The 17,439-nt window shown below is 43.6% G+C and overlaps 1 pseudogene; it reads right to left on the bottom strand.

Annotated features, from left to right (window-relative positions):
* Positions 1 to 3,168: 3,168 nt before the first annotated feature.
* LOC129327753 (zinc finger protein 850-like) overlaps positions 3,169 to 17,439 on the bottom strand; it is a 29,484-nt pseudogene continuing 15,213 nt past the window's right edge.

Below are 17,439 nucleotides of genomic sequence, written 5' to 3'. Positions count from 1 at the left end.
TCCAATCTCCATATTTAAGTATCCACAGATCAGGGCACATGGCTGAGTATATGCTCTAAAAACCATATAATACACACAATACATCAGTATCATACATACTAATAACATAACAGCTGAATTTCAAAAATGGTAAATAGTACAACAAAACAAATGTAATATTTATGTAAGGGCTGGCATGTACAGATAGCAAGCCACAATAAAGTAGTGGTTAGAGTACTGGACTAGGACCTGGGACAATTGGGTCTGAATTCCTCGCTTAGTCATGGAAACATGGAACTTGGGACCATCACAATCTCTCAGCCTAAAGTAGGCTCACAAGGTTGTTGTTGTGAGGATTAGGAGGAAGAGGATGGAACAATGTGAAAAGCTGCTTTGAGTCCCTAATCAGGGAGAAAAATGGAATATAAATAATTTTTAAAAAAAATAAGCAAGGAAGAAAACAATGCAAACAAGCCTTAATTTCACAACTATATTCCCTGCTATAAAAATGTCTTCTTCAACTATTCCATTTCACATATTCTGTCAAACGATAAAAGTACAGGAGGGTTTTGTGACCTTTTTAGGCAGGCCATTCCACTAGCTAGAAGGCCCAACAGTGAATGCTAGAGAATGGGCAGCTGTCATTCTTAGCCCTTTCCAAAGTGTCATCCTTCCGAAAGCTTTGGAGAGTAACAGTCAGCTTCCAGCCCACCCAGTGTAGGAAGCCCAATGCTCTCCATAACCTCAGCCTTGTCCGACCAGCATCATCTCCAACATCTGGATTCAATTCCATCTTGTTCATCCGTAGCCATTTAACCACAGCAGCCAGGCACTGACAAAGGATCGTCACAACAACGTCAGGTGGCCTGGACAACGAAATACTCCAGACCCACAAATGATCTGTCCTAAAGGCTTTACTTAAAGTTTAAACAACACGGGGGATAAAATGGAGCCTTGCAGTATCCCACATGACAAGTCCCAAGCTGATGATTATCCACCTCCAGCAGCATCTCTCTGAATCCAATCCATAAGGGATGAGAAACTAAATTATGACCCTTGATAGCCATCTCTAAGCATCTCAACAAAATTGTATGGTTTGCCAGATCAAAAACTACTGATAAATCCAGTAAGAACAAGGAGGCACAAGCCCATGTCTACATGCAAATGCAAATGGAAATCATCCACCTGCACTATCTCCATCCCATAGGCCACACTGAAAAGGGTTTAGGGCAGATGGTTTATCCAGGAAGATCTACAGTTGTTCTGCACTGTTCTCTGTTCCTCTGCCCAGAAAAGTCCGATTGGAGACTTTCCCTCCATGCCCTTCCTTTTGTTCCCACTTCTAAGCTTCACCTGCCCTGAACTCCAGTTGACCAGCCCCTCCAGCTCACCAGCTGCCCATAAAACACACATGTGCACGCATGCCAAGCCGGCTGTAAGGAATCCAGCCACATGAAAGCTGCACTGCAAATAAGAACACACAAGAATGATGGAGTGAGCTGTTTTGTGTGGTTGATATTTTAGCCAAAGAATGACACTCAGAAATGCCAAGAAGCAAATTTGATAAGCCTTGTTGAATCAAATAGCAATGAAGGAACAGACCGCCAAGCCTCCAAAAGATCTTAAGAAGCATGTGAACCATCTGAATTAATCCATCTGAAATTATGGTGGCCAGTGAAGACATCAGACTGGCACCATCTTGACCAAGTGCAGCCCCTCTCACCTGTTGGGATGTTGCTGGATTTTAAGAGGTCCAAGCTACTGAAGCCAATGCTGGATGCTTCCATCAAAAGAAGTCCTCAAGTGGAAGAGAGTGGCAAGGATGGGAAAGGCACTTTTTCCTGATGGACAGCTCAAACAGCACCAAAAGTAAGACTAACTCAAGGGTAATGGAACCAGTTATCAGAGGAGGGCGTATGGACAGCTACCTGTCAGGGATACTTTAGCTTTAGATTTCCTGCACTGAACTGGGGTTTGGTCTCGATGACCCAGGTGTAGGCCAGGTCCAAGATGACATCCTGACTGCTCACAGGAGTCTTTGGGAGAACACAGTCCCTACTAATAGATGCTGCACACCACCTTCCAGGATCATCCACATCTCCCACCAATGCTACATCCATCTTTCCTGGACTAAACTACAACTTCCATTGATTAAACTTCCATCTTCTCTAAATGAAAACAATTTTTGCAGCCCTCATCCTACGAAATGCTGACTTGAGACTCCACTTGAACGAACCTACAGCTTTCCTAGAACTAGTTCAAAAGGAGAGAGGAATTTGTGCCACCCAAATACTGATGATACTGTACTCCAGGCTTCTTGACACCACAGCATGAAAGACAAAGTGAAACCCCAAAGGCCAAAGAGAAGAGCAGCCATTTTCTAGTGTCATCTGCTGGTTCCAGTCCTCCAAGAAGTGGAACAGCTACAAAACTGAACTACCCAATAGTGACACAGGTAGGCAGTAGAACAGACCCTACAACTCACTGAGGTGTCCAGAACAAACGGTACCTCTGTTAATTGGCAAATCTCATTACATTCAAGCAAGCAGGCCATTACTAGATTGCAAGGCATTTTGAGAAAGTTTGAAATGATCTGTAATAATCATAAAACCCTGAAGTGAGTAGTCACCTTTGAAAGTACAAGGGATAAAAAGGGATGAAAAGCTGGCACAATACAACTTCCATATATATATAATACCCCAAATATAGTAGTTTGGGGTAGTGGTGAAGAGCAGCAGGACATCTGGAGAACTGGGTTTGATTCCCCACTCCTCTGCTTGAAGCCAGCTGGGTGACCTTGGGTCAGTCACAGTTCTTCCAGACCTCTCTCAGCCCCACCCAGCTCACAGGGTGATTGTTGTGGGGATAAGAATAACATACTTTGTAAACTGCTCTGAGTGGAAGCTGTCCCGAAGGGTGGTATATAAATCAAATGTTATGTTATTGTTACAGGGACAATCCTCCCCTTCAAAAAGGTATTTAAAGCTTGGCTGGCTACTTTGCAAGTTACTTTCTTAGGGTTTGTCCTCGTGTGGATTCTTTGATGGGAAGCAAAGTGTGAGGAGACTCTGAAGTTCTTTCTCTTTCACTGATAAGCCTGAGCCGTCATTGAAGATATACCCATTCTTAATACTGATGGGGTTTCTCCCTGTGTAGATTCTTCAGTGGGAAGGAAGGGGTGAGCTCAGACTGAAGTTTGTTCCACACTTGGAAATGGTTTCTTCCCGCTGTGGGCTCTTGGATGGGAAGCAAGACTTGAGATCTTAATGAAACTTTCCCAATACTCAGCATCAATATGGTTTCTCCCCTGTATGTATTCTTTGATGGTGAGCAAGACTTGAGCTAATGCTAAAACTCTTTCCACATTCAGAGCACTGATATAGTTTCTCCCTAGTGTGGATTTTTTGATGAGAAACAAGTTTTGATTTCTGACTGAAGCGCTTTCCACACTCTGAGCACTGATATGGTTTCTCCCCAGTATGGCTGCTTCGATGAGAATACAGACCTGATCTGTTACTGAAGCGTCTTCCACACTCTGAACATTGATATGGCTTCTCCCCAGTATGGATTCTTCGATGTGAAGTAATGCTTGATCTGTCACTGAAGCGCTTTCCACACTCTGAGCATTGATACGGTTTCTCCCCTGTGTGGATTCTCTGATGGGAAGTAAGTTGTGAGCTGGCAATGAAGGATTTTTCACACACTGAACACTGATATGGTTTCTCTCCAGTATGGATTCTCTGATGGGAAACAAGGTATGAGCTGAAATTGAAGCTCTTTCCACATACTGAGCATTGATATGGTTTCTCCCCAGTGTGGATAGTTCGATGGGAAGCAAGATATGAGTTCTTACTAAAACTTTTCCCACATTCTGAGCATTGATATGGTTTCTCTCCAGTGTGAACTCTTTGATGGGCAGTAAGGGTTGAGCTCTGACTGAAGCTCTTTCCACACTCTGAGCATTGATATGGTTTCTCCCCAGTGTGGATTCTCTGATGGGAAGCAAGGTGTGAACTGGCAATGAAAGACTTTCCACACACTGAGCAGTGATATGGTTTCTCTCCAGTATGGATTCTCTGATGGGAAATAAAGTGTGAGCTGAAATTGAAGCTCTTTCCACACACTGAGCATTGATATGGTTTCTTCCCAGTGTGGATTGTTTGATGAGAAGCAAGATAGGAGCTCTTACTAAAGCTTTTTCCGCACTCTGAGCACTGATATGGTTTTTCACCAGTGTGAGTTCTTTGATGAGCAGTAAGGGTTGAGCTGTGACTGAAGCACTTTCCACACACTGAGCATTGATATGGTTTTTCCCCAGTATGAATTCTTTGATGGGAATCAAGGTGTGAGGTCTGAGTGAAGCTCTTTCCGCACACAGAGCACTGATATGGTTTTTCCCCTGTGTGGATTCTTCTGTGGGAATCAAGCTGTGAGCTCTGAGTAAATCTCTTTCCACACACTGGGCACTGATATGGTTTTTCCCCAGTGTGGGTTCTTCGATGAGAAGAAAGTCCTGATCTGTCACTGAAGTGCCTTCCACAGTCTGAGCACTGATATGGTTTCTCCCCTGTGTGCATTCTTTTATGAGAAGCAAGGCTTGAACTCAACCTGAAGCTCTTTCCACACTCTGAGCATTGGTATGGTTTCTCACCAGTGTGGATTCTTTTATGGTGAGAAAGCTGAGAGCTTTGACTGAAGCTCTTTTTACATTCAGAGCAGTGATATGGTCTCTCTTCAGTGTGTATTCTTGGATGGGAAGTGAGTTTATCCTTCTGATTGATGTTCTTTTCATAGTCTGAAAATTTGTATGGCTTTTCACCTTTGACTAATCTTTTGCAGTTCAGACTCCAACTCTTTTTACATGCTGATGATTTCAGCAGTTTCTTCTCCTTTCTTACTCTTTGATGGGCATGAAGGCTCGATTTACCAATTGTGATTTTTTCATATATAGGAAATTTATACACTTCATTTCCTATGTGACTTCCTTTTTGATCTGGGATTCGAGAGCACTGGGAACCTGAAAAAGCAACACATTTCTTTCTCTCTTGCAGTCTGGCTTCTATTTTCTTTTCATCCTGTATTCCCCTTCTCTTGCTGTCCTCTGCTGAAAGAAAAAGAAACACCAAATGAGGAAGAAATTGAGCTTTCCATCACTGAATAGATCCATTTTTCACCTTGGAACCTCACAACGGAAAGCCAAACATAATAATATTTGATTTATATACAACCTTTCAAGACAACTTAACACCTACTCAGAGCAGTTTACAAAGTATGTTATTATTATCCCCACACTACAATCATCCTGTGAAGTAGGTGAATCAAACCCAACCCAAGTAGCCCCACCCACCTCACAGCCCCGCCCCTATTTTAAATTCAAATTATCATTAAAAAAAATTTGAACCGGGACAAGATACTGGATGCCTGTCTACATCTGTGATAGAAATTGACTCTTCTTGAATATGTATTCAGTTCATGTGGAAGTATGTGTTCCAATAATTATTATTCTTTATTTGTATAATTGCCGTTTGGATTTTCTTTCATGGGTTATGTATTCGGTCCAGTGATAATTATACAGTGTGGTGCTTTCTTTCCGTTTTTACACACTGTGCTCCTCTTTGGTGCTGTGTACAGATAAATGTCAGCAAGTACCGATACTTAGGTACAACTCTAGACAAACAGAATAAAGGCAGATCTTAGGATAAAAACGTATTTTGCTAGCAAATTCTATACTTACACCGGCCCTACAGTGCGATCCTAAGAAGAGTTATTCTAATGTAAGCCCATTGAAATCAATGGGTTTAGACTAGAGTAACTCTTCTTAGGATTGCACTGTAAGAAACTTGGCCCAGACCTTCGGATCCTGTCATCCCCGCTTCCAAGACAGGACACTGACAGCTCTGGTCCCCCCATTCCAAAGTCTTGACACAAAACTCCAGTCCAGGATAATATTTATGAACTTTTTATAACCTAGAAGCTCCCTTCATGAGGCAACTAGAATTTGGCAATTTTTCTCCCCAATCATTTGAAAAGGCCGGATTAAAGTTTTAGCTCACCACGGGGGGAAAATGCAGTCACAGCAGTAAGACCAGGGATCTGTTTGTCTCACCCCCTTTTGTTTCAAATGTAGCATGAGGCTGGATTGGGTATGAAGGAAAGGGGATCAGCCAATTGGGAGGCACAGCCAAAAGGCCTCTAGGCTGGCTGTGGCTCGCTCAGAAAAGCTTTTGCCACCTGACTCTGAAGGACCTTGGTGGAGAACTTTGGATGAATACTTAAGCAGTTATCATAGCATACAAATGGAGTGCAGTGTGAAGACATGCAAATACATTTTGTGGTGCTATTTGGTGCTCATTCTGTAGGGATGTTGTAGACAGTGATAACTGCATTGTGTGATGAAGTGTCTGGCCAACGGAAGGAGAAGGGGAGCTAGAGTAGGAACAGCCCCTCATTTTTCCTTGCTGACCCCCTTCCCCATCTTAACCTCCCACTCAGCTAGTGAGATTTAATAGGTTCTCGTTCATTTATGTTGAGGTACAAGGAGTTTTTTTGATCACAGGCAAGGAGAAGATTTCACTTGGTAGCATTATTGGTAGATTTCGCAGCTTGCTATCGGCAGTGTTCATTCAGAGGGCTGGGAGGCAGAAAAGCTTAGGTGCCAAGCAGTAACATGGAGGAATTGCTGCCATCTTATTTTCCCTACAACTGGTGGCTGGGTGTTTTCTGGTAAGTCAGTCTGAGCTCATCTTGAGTGAGTGGCAGCCTACAGAGGTGATGCTAGAGCCCACCCCCACAGACAGATTATTTCTAGCATTTCTGAAAGCAAGAAATATTCAGGGGTTCCAAATCAGCCAGTATGTACAAGCTGACTCCTGCCCAGTAAGTGGGAAAGAATGAAATGGAACATATTCTTCAACCAGGAGGCCACCTCAGGGGCTTCCTCCAACCAAGCCTGAAGGCATCTAATGCAGCTTTGGTCAAGGGCTCCCAGATAAAGGTGCTTTTGTCCCTGTGAAGAATCTGAAGTCCTGCTCACCAAGAAGAGGGAGGGGGAAACACAGGAAGAGTCAAGCAGTGCTAAAATAGACTTTGGTGCATCCAACCAAGTCCAATGATAGGAATAAGACATTCATAGAGTTTTAGTTATGTTGCCTTTGTGCCTCCAGTATGAATAGCTACACATAAATTTTACAGCTGAATTAACAGAGCATATCCAAGCAACACAGAAGTGGTGCATCAGTCCTCAGTGACTGATACAAACCAACAACAGCAACAACTTCAGCTTTCCGCACTGTCACAGAAAAAAGCAAGGAGGAAGCCATACCCAGAGAGGCCAGATTCTGGTAATTCTCCGCCATGACTTCCCTGTGCAGAGCCTTTTGGTCCGGTTCCAGCAAAGCCCACTCCTCCTCTGAGAAGAACACAGCCACATCCTCAAAGGTCACCAGACCCTGAAAGAAGTAGGGAAAGAGTTTATTTTCAGGGTCAGTAAATGTAAGTCGATTTAGAGAGGGAAGGCAAGGTGGTTAAGAGATTCCTTCTGGCAGACCCAAAGTTTCTTTAGTGGTGTCCACAGCCTTCTTGGGGAGCACGCCTCTTCACAATTTGGAAGAAGTACAGAGATTACCTACAGGAAGGAATTCCCTCCTGGGTGGTTCCTTACGAAGTAATAGATCCGAGAATTGTTGATAATGAACAACAGCGCTTAACGTACAAGGAGATAACACGAATAGAATTTTTTAAACTAAGAATAAAGACGCAAGAGGAGCTGTCTCCAAGCTACGATTGGTTTCAATACAGACAGATTAGAGATCTTTATAACTCGGACTGTGCGAAGGGAGGGGTAAGAATGGAGAATTCGGAATTAGAGGAGGTAATTCTACAAGAGGATAAAAAGGAAATCTCTAAGATTTATAAAGTGTTGTTAAAATGGTACACAGAAGATGAGATAGTCAAAGTGTAAATGGTGAAGTGGGCCATAAATTTTAATAAAGAAATAACAATGGAGGCATGGGAATACTTGTGGAAAAATACGTTGAAGATTACGACATGCACTAATATTAAAGAGAATGTTTACAAAATGATATATCGTTGGTATCTGACACCAAAGAAAATTGCGCTAGGGAATTTGAACATGTCTAACAAATGCTGGAAATGTAAAAAGCATGAAGGAGCTTTGTATCACATGTGGTGGACTTGTGAGGTAGCTAGGCAGTACTGGGGGGAAATAATAAGAGTGATAAGTGAGATTTTACAATTTGAAGTTAATAAGAACCCAGAACTCCTGCTACTGAACTTGGGAATGGAGGATATTCCAGCACAATATAGGACATTGTTATTTTACATGACAGCAGCGGCTAGACTTTTGTATGCGCAAAAGTGGAAAACAAGAAGTGCCAACTATCGAGGACTGGATTTATAAATTGCTGTACATGGCGGAAATGGACAAAATGACAAGGAAACTGAGAGACCTTGATCCAGGACAGTTTAACATGGATTGGGAGAAGCTGAAACAATATTTGGTGAAAAAATGGGAGGTGGGAGGAGAACTGTGGCAGTTTGAAAATTACTGAAATACAACAAAAGAAGAGGGAAGTGACTTTACCGGGGGGAGGAAAGTTAAAGGAAAAATTCTAAGCAACTATTTTATTTGACTATTACATATAGTATTAAGCAATAGAGGTGTTATTACAAGAATTATAAGGATAGAAATTAACTAGTTTTATTTCTGGCAGATAATTGTATAACGGAGAAATTATGTAATCAAAATAGAATGAATATAAGAAAGGTGGAAAGAAATATATAGTAACATACAGAATATAAGTTAAATTGTTTGACTTATGCCGAATGTATACTGTGTTTATAGAAGTACTTAGAAATGTGCAGAGTATGGGTCAAATTGATTGATTATTACTGGCTGACAACTGTATAATGGAGAAATTATATAATTAAAATAGAATGAATATAAGATATGTAGAAGGAAGTAAAGAGTAACATATAGAGTATAAGTTAAGTTGATTGACTTATATTGAATGGATACAATGTTTATAGAAGTAATTAAAGTTATATAGAATGAGGGACAAATTGTTTGTCCCATATTGATGAGACTAGAATGTGTAAGATAGAGTATAGAGGACAAAAATTAGATAAATTATTATTATTATTAAAGAATATATGCCAGGAATGTAATACTTAGTTGACAAGTTAAGTGGGAAAGGGAACAGAGATAGCACTGTGTTATAATAGATAAGCTTAGAAGAGAGTGAAAGTATATGTTTAATGGAATAAAATAAGTTTGAAATGAGTAGGGGGAATAATGGATAAGGGGTTGGAAAACTGTTGGAAGTCAACCAAAGGGGGGTGAAAGGGAGGGGGTTAGAACTGGAATATTTAAAGGAAATTGATTGTAATGAGTATAATATTGATTGATTTCTAATCCAATAAAAAAATTTAAAAAAAAAGAGATTTGTGCAAGAGACAGGTGCACGGAAGGTGTTAGAAGACCTTTAAAAATTCCTTCTCTACCTCGTCTGAGTCCATCGATGATGCTTCCGCTCTGCCACCAAGAGGGAGAGGCTCCAAACAAGTAGGAAATGTCCATCCACTATCTGTAAGGGAGAGAACAGAGGTTGGAAGATGTTTATGGTGCTGCTAATTGCATGTTCTTTAAGGGGATACAGCTTCCCTCCCAAGATGAAAATCTTCAAATCTACTGGCTCATATTCTTCCAATCTTTTGAGTGGCAACTCTGATCTTATCAAATTAATTAATTCTATCTCCCCCCATCCCCCAAAAGATGCCAGCAACCAATGCATCTGTCTTTTGTGTGCTACACCTCTGAAGATGCCAGCCACAGCTGCTGGCGAAACGTCAGGAACTACAATGCCAAGACCACGGCAATACAGCCCGGAAAACCCCCAACAACCATCGTTCTCCGGCCGTGAAAGCCTTCGACAATACAACCAATGCACTATTTGTTCTGTCATGCCTTGCATGCTACAGCACTGTTTTTAGAGTATCCACCAAAAGTTGTCCTCTATTTGTTCTGCTTCCCTGTTTTGTCAGTAACAGTAGAAGAAAATATTGCTACAATCTATTATTTCCTAGCTTTCATTACTTTAAAAATTAAGTTTCCAACCCTTTTCATTGAGAGTTCTAAGTGGAAATACTGAGCCTGCACCTTTCTCCTTGTAACTCTACAATAACGACAAAAAGAAATTACTGCAATGTGTTCTATGTGGGCCTTCCCTGACAAGCGTCCAGAAGCTACAATTGATACAAAATGCTGCAATGATTAATGTTCACCTGAATGGGTCATGTGAGCCACATCACTGTAAGTCTTGTTTCACTTATTCTGGATTCCAATTTGCTTCTGGGAACAATTAAGTGCTGGTATTTAAAGCCCTACCCAGCTTGATAACACTATACCTTAAAGACCACCTACCCGCATATAAATCTACCCCAACCAATACAGTCATCTTTGGGGGCCTTGCTTTGAAAGCCCCCATGTCGGACAATAGTGGCAACCTGAGAAAGCGCACCAAACTTGTGGAATTCCCTCTCCAAGGAAATTTGTTTGTCCCTGTCTATCGTCATTTTCCACCAACAGACAAAGGCGCTTTTTTTGTTTCTTTGGTATTCCTTTCAGGGCCTTAAACTGGGAGGAAAGCTGGGTTAGAAATAGTAGCAAAAGACTGTTACACCGTTACTGCACTACACTAATCTATCAGGTACTGATTTTGTTTAAAGGTCTCCAGAGGTGGGGGCTTGGTCTAAGATAAGGAAGGTGTGGGGAAAACTGCTCCATTATCAATGCCTCTGTATTCACGAAGAACAGCAAGAGATATACGGAAATAGAATATGCTTACTTGAGAGGAGACCAAACTGAAACCTGCCCCCTTTAAGTCCTTACCCAGTGGGATAGCACCATCACTGTCTAATGAGATTGTGAGTGACCTCTGCCTGGGCTCTGATGGATCCTTCTCAGCCTTGAGAAAATCAACAGCCCCTTCTGACAACCCCTGAAACAGAAGACAAGAAGTGGGAGAGGGATGAGGAAAAGAAGTGTGGCCTAAAGCTGAAGGGAGAAAGAAGAAAAGGATGTTTCTTGGCTGGTTTCCACCGAAAGTTGCGTACTTGAAAGGGGGGGATTTTTAGGATCATCTCTTTCATCTCTAGCTCTTCAGAATGAAACACACTCACCTGCTCTTCCTTCTCCTGGGCCTCCGCCTGGCCCAAGAGGAATCCTTCTGCCAGGGCCACCGCCTGGGAACTGGTCTCTGCTCTGCACTCTCTCACCCAGCTCTCCACCTCCGGGGGCAGGACAGTCAGGAACTGCTCCAGGATCACCAGGTCCAGAATCTCCTTCTTGCTGTGCCTTTCTGGCTTCAGCCATTGCCAACAAAAATGGTGCAGTTGGCTGCAAACCTCTCGGGGGCCCTCAGCCTCTCGGTAGCGGAAGAGCCTGAAGTGCCGACACTCTGTGTTTGAGCTGGCAGTGTCCTCACTTGGGATCTCTTGTGCAGATCTCTCCCAGATTTCCACACCCTGGAGACTAGGAGGTCCTTCTCCTGATTCAGGGCGAGATAATCCTTGCTCTTCCATCGGATCAAACCAGCTTCTGATCAGGCCAATGGATCTCCTTGTTCTGCTGCAAGGTCTTAAGTCAAGGCCACACCTGGCTCACTGGGTGAGGCTACTCAGTCCTGCAAAGACAACAAGGTCTGTTGTTAGCAAACAGGGAGCCTCTCCAGGGAGGAGAGTATGGAGGCTCCTTTTTGCCATTACAATTCCTTTTCCATCAATTTTTCTACGCTCCCCCCTTCAAAAGCATCTAAGGCAGTGGCCCTCACCCCACTCCAAGGCAATGAATCCCAAAAGCATAGCAAGGAAGGGTCTCTTTTTCTTATCTGCCTTTGAGACATTGACTGTATCGCATAACAGATTTCTGGCATTATGGGAGAGAAAGGTTTTGCTCGCCACTTTCTCCTCAATATAGTTGTATACGTATCTCATCACATCCTTCCTCTATCAGCAGCATTCAAAATGACACAGCTCCACCTGCTGCAGCCTTTTCTCCAAGGGAAGAGATATAGAGGAGTTAGCCGTGTTAGTCTGCAGTCGCAAAATAGTAAAGAGTCCAGTAGCATCTTTAAGACTGACCAACTTTATTGTAGCATAAGTTTTTGAGACCCACAGCTCTCTTTGTCAGATGCATCTGTGTTACTCGAAAGCTTATGCTACAATAAAGTTGGTTAGTCTTAAAGGTGCTACTGGACCCTACTATTCTCCAAGAGAAGATGCCGTCACCTCTCAATCCTTGGGGCTGCCCTCTCTGTATCTTTTCCAGCTCTGCTATGTCTTCCTTTCTGAGATGGGCCAACAAAAAGCTTTCACCCCATTTGAAAAACAGCTGCATTAACATTTTTGTTTTTAAAAAATTATGATGCCTAATGTTTAGTTTTTCCTAACAATCCCTAGAGCATAATTTGCCCTTTTCATTGCTCTCTGCACTGTTTTCATTAATTATGCATCTGACCTGAATATCCCTTTCTTGATCTGACACCACCGGCTCAGGCCCCATCAGTGTGTATCAGTGAGCAGTCTGGACTCATGCAATGTCCTCTGTGAGGAGCTGCCTTTGAAGACACTTCAGAAGTTGCAATGAGTTCAAGTTGTCTGCCCATCTCAGCCCAATTCAATGTGCTGAGTATTAACTTTAGAGTCTCTTTTTGGCCTGGGACCAGGATATTGAAAGGACTGCCTGTTGCCATAGGAGCCTGCCTATCGGCAGAGACCATCCTTGTAGATCCTGCTCTTTACAGCTCCACTTTCTGAAATAAGAGGCAGGGCCTCCTCTGCTGTGGCTCTGCAGTGTCAGATACCCCTCCTCACATCTATTCCTCTTGCACTCAGCTTCTTCCAATTTTTTTTGGCAATGGGTCAAAACATTCCTCTTTACCCAGCTGCACGGTCCAATCTGTATTTTTGTCACCCACTGCTTAATATTGTACCACCCTTTAGCGCAATGTTGAAAGACCTGTTTGTTGCAGAGGGACTTTATGAGGTCCAATTGGTTTTTACAGGAATTGCCTCATTGGATATTTGTAAGCCACTTCGGCAACTCTCAGTCAAGCGGATAAAAACGTTTACAAGGAATTCAAGTAGAACTGGGATTTTTTACCTGGGTGTGTATCACTCCACATAAATATTGAACTTCATTTGAACTTTTTGCAATTCACTCTGGTCTTCAGTCTCTTGAAAGGTTTGGGGTCATCTGCAAAGCTCTGCAGCACTCACTTCCATCTGAAGACTCCAGATCATCCGTGAGCAACTATAACAGAATGATGTTGAAGTTGGTTCCCTATGTGAATCCAACCACACAGACTGAAGGTATTTAGAAAGACCCACACCTCAGAACAACCCCTGGGCCACCAGAAATCATGTATCCCTACACCTTGCAAGGACATTGCTGCTGTTCTCTGGATCAAAGCCTAGCAGGGGCACCAAATTTTGAAACAATTAACACAAAAGTAGGCTTTGATCCAAGGAAAGGCGGCAGTTCTTTTCTAGGGTGGAGTCCCCTGAATGTGAAGATGCAGGATCCCTGGTGGCCAGGGCTTGTTTTGGGATATACAGCTTTCTAAGGAGCATCAACAGCTGTGGTTGAATTCATGAAGAAAGAACTACCGAGTTCACCAGTTTGGTGTAGTGGTTAGGAATGCAGGACTCTAATCTGGAGAGCCGGGTTTGATTCCCCACTCCTTCACTTGAAGCCAGATGGGTGACCTTGGGCTAGTCACAGTTCTCTGGAGCCCCACCCACCTCACAGGGCGTTTTGTTGTGGGGATAATAATGACATACTTTATAAACTGCTCTGAGTGGTTGTCCTGAAGGGCGGTATATAAATCGAATGTTGTTGTTGTTGTTGTTAGAACAACAAACAACATCTGCCTCTTTTCATTAGATTTCAGTGCAGACCCTCAGGGATCCCACTCCCTTTACAAGGAAAATTGTGCCTCTAGCCTAGAGCATGGGCAGCCGCTCTATTCTCTGAGCAGTCCCCCTCCCACCAAACCGCTCAGCCTCCTGCAGCCCCGAGACTCCCCTTTGCCCAAACACTCACCAGATCTGCCCAGGACCGAACAGAGGCTGACGCTGCGAGCGCACAAGAGACAAGAAAGCTTAAGTCCCGGGGAGGAAGTGACGTCAGATCACCTACCTCCTTCTTGCCTCTCTAGGAATGCAGATTCTCTGCCGTTAACCCTTCCGCCCCCGAAAGACAGAGGACCGCGCAGGCTTCGTAGCTAGAGACAGAGACTCGATCCGGTCGGAAGGCGCTTCGTCTGCTCCTCGTGTGGACGCGCTTCCCACTTTCATATGGGTTGCTACGACGATTACTGCAAAATGTGTCTGCCCAGAGACTTCACGGGGCCACGGCCCTTCTGAGCCGAGCGCTGCTTTCTTGAGAGGCTTCGCCAGAGCAGAAAGGGAGAGACCGCCCCGGTGGGTGCGCCTCCCTGCCCTGTGTGGCTCTCTCCCCACTCATGGGGCAGCGTATAATGGGCTTCTTTGCCCTATACTTCTACTGCAAAGTCAGTGTGGAGAAAAGCATTCCCCGCTTCTTTGAAAGACTCTTAATGGGGATAGAACAAGATTTGGGCCCAGCAGCACTTTAGAGATCAACTAGATTTCCAGGATATGAGCTTTCAAGAGTAAAAGGTCCTTTGGTCAGATGCATGCAGTGGAAAAGTCTGTAAGGTACTACTGGACCCAAATCTTCCTCTTCTACTACAGACCAACACCCACCTAAAATTATCTTCATGGGGATAGTTTCATGTGGGTAGCCGTGTTGGTCTTGCAGTAGAAGAGGAAGGTTCGAGTCCGGTAGCACCTTAAAGACCAATAAGATTTTCTAGAGTGTAAGATTTCAAGAGTCAAAGCTTCGAAAGGAAGTTAACTCTTGAAAGTTTATACCCTAGAAAATCTCGTTGGTCTTTAAGGTGCTACCGGGCTCGAACCTGGCTTTTTATAGGGATGTTATTTATCTCTGTGCCACGAAAAGCTTCAGCTGCCATTTCCACTCATTAAATCTCCCCTGAAGGGGCAAAACACGAGATTTTCCCCCTTCACATTGTTGCAGTGCTAACATGGGGCTGGTCTTGGGACATAAGAAAGTGGGGCAAGAAAGAAAATAAAATATGGTAGAATGGAGAAGACCCTCAAGATTAGAAGGGGTTTCTTCTCCCCTGATCTCTCCAAGCAGGATCCTGCCCACCTTTCTCCCCTTTGGAAAAGGCACTGCCTCCGCCCTGTCAGGATTCTTCCTTTTGCATTCAGAGTCATTTGCACTGGGGATGAAGCACCCACAGGGGAATTTTCTGTACACTTCCCTCCATCATCTACTGTTTCCCCAGAATTGTCCTCCTTGAGTCACTAGAGGGCTTCTAAAAATGTGCAGCTGATACACTCCTATAGTCAACTGCACCATTCTGATCATCCCACCCCCTATATATACTTAAGAGTTTGAGGAGGCACAGAAACAAGCAACTGCCTTAACCAGGGGATTGGCCTCCCTCTGTAATAAGAAGCAGCAGGACTTTGAATACCAGGTGCTTGGAACAAACAGGAGGGAGTGACTATTTCTATCAGGCTATAATCTTTACTAGGGATGCTGGCTGTGCACTGCTGGAAACAGAGTGCTGGGGTAGATGAACATGTGATCTGACTTGAGAAAGACAGCTCACACATGACCTAAATGTAAATATTTGCCTGTATGTAATGATATCTACTTAGTAAAGTCTTGGCAGAGCAGGATTATTACTTCCTGAGTCTTGATTCCAGTGCTAAACACGTTGCTTAAACATCCTTTCCCACCAACATCTTACTACTGTTTCATATTCAGGGTACAATTGCTGTCACGTATACCGCACCCCATACACCACACAACTTATCTTACAGCAGGTTCTGGATCCAGGCTGGGACTGCATACTGCTAGTCTGTCATTTGGCCTCCTTTGTGCTGCCTCAGTCCAGGCCTTCCGCCGCCTTTGTGTAGTGGGAGCAAGTCCCATTGGCCTGGGTTCACATTATGCCTGGTGGAGTCCTAGTGGCTGTCTCAGAGGCCAGTGGCAAAGCTGGCCTTGCAGACTCCAGCAGGGTGGCCTCTGGCCTTGCTGGACCATGGTCAGCAGGTGCCTCTGCAGAATTGGGACTTCCCTGACCCCTTTGGTCCTCCTGGTCCCCTGGCCTTGGCACCTCAGGTTCTTCCTCTGAGCCCTCTGAGACAGTCACTTGGCTGGTCAGAAGGGGTCATGACAGATCTTATCTTGGTAAAAAAATTTATGTATGCATTAATGTTTAAATGTCGTTGGTATAGTATTGATCTGTTCTACAGATTTTGCTCAAGACCTGTGGCTGAAGGAGCATATTAATAAAAGGAAAGATCTCAAGAGTGCTCCCCAGAGGTCACAAAAGGCAATGGTTCATCTCAGTTGACTGAAAATAATCTATGCATTTATCCATCGCAGGGCCCCTGAAAGACGAGGGACCAATATTGATACATTCGGCTAGAAAGAGCAAATCTCCAGTGAGCCTTATAGGGATATGTCAGTGTATGATGAACACGGTGCAATTTGTGATATTAAATGGTGAAGATAATTTTTGGGGTGAAGATAATTTTTGTCCTAACATCACGTGACCACAGTTCATTGGACAAGGCTTGGATACTGTTGTACAAGATGTTTTAGCTATTCTTCACATTAGGTATCACAATATTTTCTTGGCAGACTTTTTATGGGGTGGTTTGCCATTGCCTTCCCTAGTCATCTACACTTTACCCCCAGGAAACTGGGCACTCATTTTACCAACCTTGGAAGGATGGACGGCTGAGTCAACCTTGAGCCAGCTACCTGAACCCGGCTTCTGCCAGGATCAAACTCAGGTTGTGAGCAGAGCTTGAACTTCACATTAAAGTCAGGTTAAAGCTATTATGGTATTGTTATCTGGAGGACTAGAAATATTACAATTTCATCAGGCTGAACATTAAAAGGCAAAAAGAAGGGGAAGGGGGAGCAGCTTCTCACCACGTGAACCTAAGGCCTTTTTGCCAGCATCCTGCATAGAGGAATAATTTAAGGGGCTTTAAGGTGGAGGGTATCAGGTTGTGCCCTCCACATGCTGGGAAAAGAAGCAAAACAAAATCAACGTTAGCACGAAATCCATTCTGTCATTGATGTCAAATGGAATACATAGACCCCCCCTTTAAAGCACCCACCAAAAGGGACCCTCTCGCTCCTGCTCTTGGACGCAAAGCTACGTTTCCTCCAGCCAACACTAAGCTCCTTTGAATTGATGTTCATGATCTAGTAGAAAACAAGCCTCATCAATCCATTTATTGACTCAAGGTTCACTGCCATTTTTAGCATTAAATTTCCTTGTAAAACTTCCTGATATTCCTCTAAAC

The sequence above is a fragment of the Eublepharis macularius genome, chromosome 4 (assembly GCF_028583425.1).
Source record: "Eublepharis macularius isolate TG4126 chromosome 4, MPM_Emac_v1.0, whole genome shotgun sequence".
Lineage (NCBI taxonomy): Eukaryota > Metazoa > Chordata > Lepidosauria > Squamata > Eublepharidae > Eublepharis > Eublepharis macularius.
The sequence above is the reverse complement of the archived record's forward strand: the minus strand, read 5'-3'. Positions and strand labels throughout refer to the sequence as shown.